Below are 6,700 nucleotides of genomic sequence, written 5' to 3' on the forward strand. Positions count from 1 at the left end.
TTTGGGCAATTTTTCATTTACTGCTACTTCTCATATTTTCTGCAGGTGTCACTGTGACCAACTTACAATTTGCAACTGTTTCATTTTTCTTACTTTTGTTCATCTCCTGTTCAGAAAGGAAATGTCAGGCTATAAATTCTGTGTTGATTCTTTGAAGGAAAAGGTGTCCACATCTGTTCCTGCTTTCAGTTTTTCTTATACAGTGTTCTTTTGTTTTCTTCTCTTGTCTTGATGGAGACCCTTTCTTTCACTCTTTCATCAACTTAAAACATATGACTCGTCTCCACTTCTCCAGTTTGAATAGTAAATTCACATGATCATATATGGAAATGTCTTTATCTTATTTCAATAAAGTCCGTTCTTTGCTTTCAAATGCACAGCAAAACCTTTATCCCTAATTTTACTGCCATGCTTCCAGTCAGTACTTCTTCAATGAGGTAAGTAACTTCCAGACAAAATGTTCTACCAGGCTATTCGTGGCAGCGCAAAGAATCAGGTGGAACTTAAAAATGTTTCCAAGAATCAGAGAAAAAAGACAAACCTTATGGGAAAGAAGGCAAACGTTAAGGTCCCAGGGTAAGTAGACACGTTAGATGACAATGAGGCCAGTTGGCCCGGTCAGGCCTGTTTAAGGAGATGGGACAGACGGGGGTGTAGCTGAACCACTGAGTCCTCCAGGAGAGGCTGTAAACCCTCTTGGCTGTCTTTTGCCACTAGCAGCAATGACTGTCCTGCCCGAATCTGTGGGTACGGGCTTATCTATAATAGACGCTGTTGTTGGAACTTTGAAACCAAACGTGGTTATGCTTCACACTGAAGCCTATCACAGGAATTTGGTGTGTGGGTGCTTTCATAAGTTAAATTTTATCATGGCTACAGTCCAAGGACATTTTCCCTGATTTTTGGTCAGTCTAAATATTGTAAGGTAGAAAAAAAATCTATAGAGTATGTGTCTCTAAGCTAAAAAATGAGGTTTTACAAATTAAAGTTGTATATATAGAAGCCTCGCTGATTTCCTGTGTAGATGTGTGTGTGTGTGTTTGGAAGGTGGGGGGCAGGGACGGGTGGCGGTGTTTCTGCAGGGATTGCTACTGAGTGCAAAGGTTGTAGACAATTAACCACAGCTGTGTTGTCAGAAGGCAAAAAAGATCCAAAGTTCATTTCAGGTTCACAGAGTAAACATCCATTTCTGATCTGTGACTATATATATGCATTTTTGACTATATTCTTATTTCTGTTATTTTAATTACATTTGGTCGTACTTCCATGTAAAAAACAAGGGACAGTCATGGATATATAAATCTTCCACTATTTAAAATGGTCTTAAACCAGAGGGAAAATCAACTATTGTAACTTCCATAGATTTTCGCAACATTAAATTTTTGAATTTATCCTCTCCATGATATATAAACAGTGAAGAAAAAATTAAAATATTTAATAGAAATCATACCCATATCAGAAACCATAGATGCATAAAATGTTACAGTTTACTAAAAATTAAAGAATCTTTGGAATAGATATTATATCCAAGGGATGGCGAAATGAAACAATATTTTTAAAAAGTCCTTTCATCTCACCCCATGCGATTGTTTTAAATTTAACTTCATACTTGTCCCCAAATCCTCAATTAAGGGGAGAATTTGAGGATTTTAATAAGAATATCTAAGACATTACTTTTAAAACTCATATCCAATTTCATTATATATCAGAAATTCAAAACTCAAAATTAGAAAAGACATCAGCTTTCACAGAATAGAGATACAGAACAATTTAATAAATATCGAGGAAATGAAATTGTTGAGGGACACAGGCGGTGGTGACACAGGTTGGTAAAAAGAATTTACCAGAGATGAAGGCCGAGAATAGAAGAGGAGTTTATTAGGTTTCGCTGCCATAGACAACAGCGGGACACAGAGGTGCCTGTGTGAGCCCCGAGGGCTGGTTGTTGGGGTGTTTTATAAGTCAGGTCACAAGGTGCCTGATCGGCTTGTACACGAGACTCTGATTGGTTGTAGGTGAGGTAAGAGGTTTGGGGTCCGTGAAGGGCGGTGATGTTTATGGCTCTGATAAGGTGGTTAGCAATAAGCCAGTCTGAGCTACTGTGAGATTAGGCATTACCTAGGGTTATTAGTCTATTAGGGCAAACATGCCCAGTAAAGAATTTACTTTATCTGTTGAGGAATCACAGGCAGACATCTGAGAGCCCAGGAATGGGGGCTGTTGCACTTTGAAGGATGTCACTTGGCCCCGCAGAGATTTTTACATCTCTTGATATTTTTGCCCCAGGTTATTTTTCACTATAAAAAAATTTTTATGCATATACTTAGATGGCATCGTGTTGGGTGTAACAGAAAGAAAGTGAAATAAGAGTCTAAGACGTGAAAATTGATAAATTAGTAAAAACTTGAAAGGATTTTAAATAAATGAGAACAAAATTGTCTCCATCCAATGAGTGGATCTCATTGCTCACATTTTTGCAACTTAAAAAAAAATCTCAGATAAAACTTACAATTTTGAATTCTCTATCATAATCCATTCTATACCTTGACACAATTTCACTGTTTTGAAAAACTATTTACTTTTATTAAGGTCCAAACAGAAACATGCTGCTAAATCTGTGAGGCTTTTGTTTGTATACTTGCTGTTTTTAAGACAACACCACTATTTAACTCAATAGCACAATTTAAGACACTGAAACTAGATTCGATACAATTAGATCAAGACTGACAATGAATTTCAAAGCTGTGCTTATCTGTGTCAAGGAGCTAGGCATTAGGGCGAAACTGGGGAACAGGACACATGGGATGCCTACCCCTTGGTGCTTATCAATGCCTTTTATTTCAAGGTCTACCCCCAGGCACATGTCCTTTTGAGTCCTCTTCTCTGTACCCCTAAGGCATTGGGCATGTGATCATCTCTTCCAGACCTTGGAGATCACAGATAGGACATGCCCTCAGGGCTAGACATTGTTATGTAGCTGCACTGAACTGCTTGTATGTGAAGTAATTTATTCCATAACCTGTACACAATGTTGTTAGATGTTGTGTTCCTACTAAGAAATTGTACCCAGCCCTTCTTCTTCCTCATGCTAGATCCAAACACGTGGCTTGCTAAAGGCAGTCTGCAACCATACAAGGAAATAAAATAATTTGAGGGTGGTGTGGTTATAGGTATAAAAGGATTGTTAGCTTCCACCTGGAACTTCTAGGGAGGCACCTGGCAGGAGCGTCTCTTAAAGAGAACACATTACCACGAACCTTATAAGGAAATTGAGAAGTCACAAGAAGCTGTACTAACTATGCTTTTCCCAGCCTGTGGTCTTCTGTTAAATTTGCTAAGACTGTATCCTTTGAGCTTATTCCTGAAAACTATAACTTTGATGAGATTTGTGTTAAGAATGTGCTGTTTCACCAGGAGTACAACTCAGTACTGTAGGATTTTCCCCCCAGTGGTGTAACTCTTATTTGGCATTTAGCATGTTTCTTAAATTGATAGGTTCCTTTTATATATTTATTTGTCTTGTCTGCAGTCATATGTCTTTGAGAAAAGAAATAATCTTTATATCCACTGTTTGTAGCACAGTGCCTGGCACATAGCTGTGCAATTTAAAAAATGCGCAGATGAATAAAAACCAATGAGATGGTCCTAGCAAAACATTCATTTAAGATAACTAAGGAATCACGGGTTCTAGGAATGCAGCTGGAGGACAATCTCACTGAAATTAATTATTCTTTACCCCTAGTTTTTAAGTGCCAGATGGAATTTTCATTAGGATGTTTTTGAAAATGAGTTCTTTTATAGATTTCCTAGTCCACAAGGCAGAATTTTTTAAAAAATAATAAATAAAAGATCAAGAGCATCTTTCAAGGACATTCACAGTTGTTTCATTGACTGCATCCTGTGGAAAGTATGATGCTTGGTGAATTGAAGGTGAAAGAAGGAACTTTGAAGCGTTTTGACATGTCAAACGAAAACCTCTCCACAAAGCACACAGTGTTTTTCCAGTAACAAGCTGCTGTCATAAACATTCACTGGCAAAGGGTAGAGATGCAAGGGACTGTCACTCATGCTAGGCAGCCCAGGCACCAGGTGCACAAACCATTTTTTTAACCAGACAGGCTAGTTGTGTTTTATCCACAGGATGCCACAAAGGCCTGGGGCACACCAGACTGAACCGGCTAAATCCAAGATGGCCAACAAAGTAGTCTAAGGATCAATTTTTTCCTTGCCTTGATTTATCTCTGTGTTTCCGTGCCAACCCCTGAGAGCTGAAGGACACTTGCCCTGACTCATTTTTGTGCTTGTTTCAAAAGTACCTGGTGTTTGACAGAGATGCTTTGCAGCTGTACTTGGAGAGATATATGCACCCTGAACTGGCTCTTACCTGACCACAGAACACGCCTGCCAGGATGAGACCTGGAGGTGTCTGACAGTTACCTTTGCTTCATTACCATGCTAAGATCTCCACGCAAAGAGGGGATTTGAATTCTGCTGGCATAATTTGCAAAGGATCTTGGTGGAAAGTATGTGCCCCAGCTGCCTCTGGAAATCTCCACCCCTTTCCTGGAGCCCGATGACCTGTCTGCCTCCTGATCCTTAAAATTCCCTTAGTCCCTTCTGCTGGTGGAGGAGGTGCTTTTGGTGCTCAAGCTCTCCTCCATTCTCCAGCCATTGAATAAAAGCATGTGTTGCTTGCACCAGACTCAGTTTCATTATTGGCAACAAAAACCTGAGCGGAAAGAACACGCAGACCAAGCCAGTGAGGCTTTGGTTAAGCTGGGGCCCCAAGAGGGGGGCCTTGAGTATAAGTCAGTAACAGGAACACCTCTTAGTCCTAATGTCCATCAACTGCAGGTAACACCTTGTGCTGTGGGGAAAGCGAATCAGCCTGGAAGGAAATGAGTAGGTGGTGGTAGCCACACTGGAGAATCTGGAACAAACAGATTTCAGGCAATTTCACTTCACCAAAGAGAAGAGATTTTCCTCTTTCCCACCCCTTCCTCCTATCTTTGAAATTTAGGGCAATGGAATCTAGAATTGGCTAAGATAGTAGTGAACTAAGAAATGCTAGAAGTGAGTGAAACCATCCCATTCATCTCTGATGGATGGTTGACAGATGATTAACCTTAATTTTCAAATAACCAATGAATCAGTAATATTATTCTGATAACAAAGATCTCTGAAACTACATCAAATATAATTATAATAACTGCCCATTACTGGGTGCTTATTGTGTTCCAGACATTGTGCTAAATGATTTACAAATATGCTCTCAACAATCCTGTAATGTGAAAATCCTCCTCCTAACCATGACTAGTGGGTTATCCCTGGCAGGGATTTGAACCTAGGTCTTCGCAAAGTTCATATGTTCAAGCAGTATGTAATTTTGCATTCTTAATAAATACACTGAAAATTTTCAAGTTCATCAAGTTCTACTCCATCAGTAATTGAGCTCTAAAACAGTTCTTTTTTTTTTAAATAGAGATACTGGGAATTGAACCCAGGACCTTGTGCATGCAAACATGTGTTCTACCACTGAACTATTACCCTCCCCCCATACTCTAAAACAGCTCTTGAAATAAATTTATTAATAGTGTATTAATAGCATGAAATATCACCAATAAAAAACACTTAAAAACAAAACCAAAATACATTAACTCTCATTTGAAGAATGGGCAAAATCTGGATTAAGACATTCATAGGAAAGAAACGCAAAGAGCAAACAAAACACATAAAAATGTTTTAGCTTACTAATTAAGCATATGCACATGACACGTTTTTGTGCTTAGCATACGGGAAAAGATTAAAAAGATGCAGATCTTCAGTGTTTCAAGTTAACAGCCAGTCATACCTTGAGGATGGTGGCACAGCACAAGATGCTATGACATCTCTGATGGCAACTTGACTAAAGTCTAAAAATTATTCATAAACTGTAATGTCAGTCTTCAGTTTGAAGGACTTTTAGTTCTTCAAATTTATTCTGTAGAAGCCATTGTCCAATTGTAGGAAGATACAGAGTGATGCTCGATCTAAATGGCTTTTACTGGAGAAACAGTAATGGTACAGTATATTGGTATAATAGAGCACGCTCTTAAAATGTGATGCTCATCAAAATTTACTACAGTCGAAAACTTCACAACATAGGAATTGAAAATGACAGCTTTTAAAACAGCACATGATAATTTATCCATTTTGGTAAAAAGAAAAATAAAATCCCTTTCCATCTCTTTCCCCTTCCTCTTTCTCTTCCTTTTATTCTGTTTCCCTCCTCTTCAGTGTATCTCCTCTCATTCTTCCCTCTGGAAGTTAATGCCCTAAAATAGTAACAATAATTATGTCTGAGTGCTGGGATTTGGGGCGATCTTCACTTTCTTATTCCTCAATAATGCGTGAATTTATAAATCTGGAAAAAGAACACCAGTAAAATTCGTTTAGGAAAAAAAAACTTTTAAAAACTCATAAAGTATTTGAAGTGTCTTGACCCATATCTATATAGGTGGTAGTAAGTTTCCAATCAGCAGAAAGTACCCAGCACCTAAGGATGTTGAGTTGGTGCAGATTAATAACGTGTAAACGCCATCTCCTCATTACACAGCTATTTGCATGGTGGTGGGAACGTAATTCCAAAAGGCCCATTCTGACTTGAATTCTGCCATACTGCACAAGACGTGTATCTTTTACCATCTTCCCTTCCATTGTC

The sequence above is a fragment of the Vicugna pacos genome, chromosome 8, assembly GCF_048564905.1.
Source record: "Vicugna pacos chromosome 8, VicPac4, whole genome shotgun sequence".
In the NCBI taxonomy this organism is placed as follows: Eukaryota; Metazoa; Chordata; class Mammalia; order Artiodactyla; family Camelidae; genus Vicugna; species Vicugna pacos.